This window comes from Hibiscus syriacus, unplaced genomic scaffold (genome assembly GCF_006381635.1).
Source record: "Hibiscus syriacus cultivar Baekdansim isolate YM2019G1 unplaced genomic scaffold, ASM638163v2 tig00110346_pilon, whole genome shotgun sequence".
Classification (NCBI taxonomy): domain Eukaryota; kingdom Viridiplantae; phylum Streptophyta; class Magnoliopsida; order Malvales; family Malvaceae; genus Hibiscus; species Hibiscus syriacus.
The window spans coordinates 2,398,330-2,399,441 of NW_024062697.1; the positions used below are offsets into that span (position 1 = coordinate 2,398,330).

Consider the following 1,112-nt stretch of genomic DNA (forward strand, 5'->3'; position numbering starts at 1 on the left):
TATTCATAATATTTTCAAAAATTGTATATTATATACATATTTTTAAAATATTTTCAAAAACTATATATTATATATATGTTTTCTAAATTTTATAAAAAAAACTATATACTATATCTTATATATATATATACTAAAAAAAACGGACGAAAATGAGTGACTACAACCTCAACATTGATGACAGAAATATGTCAATTTGAAAGGACGTTGTGCACATTTTAGATTATTTAAATCATGGCATTGTTCGGTCGACTATCCATGTTGGCCACTTTGATTAGAAGCTGATGATGTTCCAAATGTTACAATCAATGGGGAAATATAGTGGGATGTACATTAAGGATCCTAGAGCATACTTGAGAACATTTATGGAAGTGTGTGATTCATTCATACAACAAGGAGTGCCTGAGGAGGCCTTAAAGCTAAAGTTGTTCCCATACTCACTTCGTGACAAAGCCAAGGCTTGGTTTAATTCGCTACCACCCAGTGCTATAGCATTGTGGAATGAACTTGCCCAAAAGTTCTTGCTGCAATTAAACTCTCTCAACATGAATGCAAGATTGAGAAACGACATCACATCCTTCAAGTAATTAGAGGATGAAAACTTGTATGAAGCTTGAGACCGATTTAAAGACTTGTTGCGGAAATGCCCAATGCATGATTTCTAGCATTAGACTCAAATGGAGATATTCTACAATGGACTTAACATACAAACAAGGATAGTTGTAGATGCTTATGTGAATGGAACATTGTTGGACAAGTCCTACAATAAAGCTTATGAAATCTTGGATAGGATTTCCAACAATGACTTCTAATACCCCACTACAGGGATTATGTCGGATAAACATGTTACTACAGTAGTGGACAACGATGCTCTTGACAGATTGACTACAGAGGTGATAATATTGACTGAAATAATGAAAAAGTTACATAAACCTGGAGGTATGTATAAAATTAAATCAACATCAATTAATTCTTGTATTTATTGTGGTATTAACTATAACTTTGAGGAATATCCACAAAACCCCTAGTTTGTGTACTTTTTGAGAAATTATAACAGGAATGAAAATGCTAACATATATGAGAGCATTTATAATCCAAATTTCTAGAATCATGAC

The 1,112-nt window shown here is 32.4% G+C and overlaps 1 non-coding gene across 1 annotated transcript; it reads right to left on the bottom strand.

The window, feature by feature from the left end:
* Positions 1 to 551: 551 nt before the first annotated feature.
* Positions 552 to 658, bottom strand: LOC120120751. The gene has a single exon (XR_005515928.1). It is a non-coding gene; the product is annotated as a small nucleolar RNA R71 (small nucleolar RNA).
* Positions 659 to 1,112: the final 454 nt, after the last annotated feature.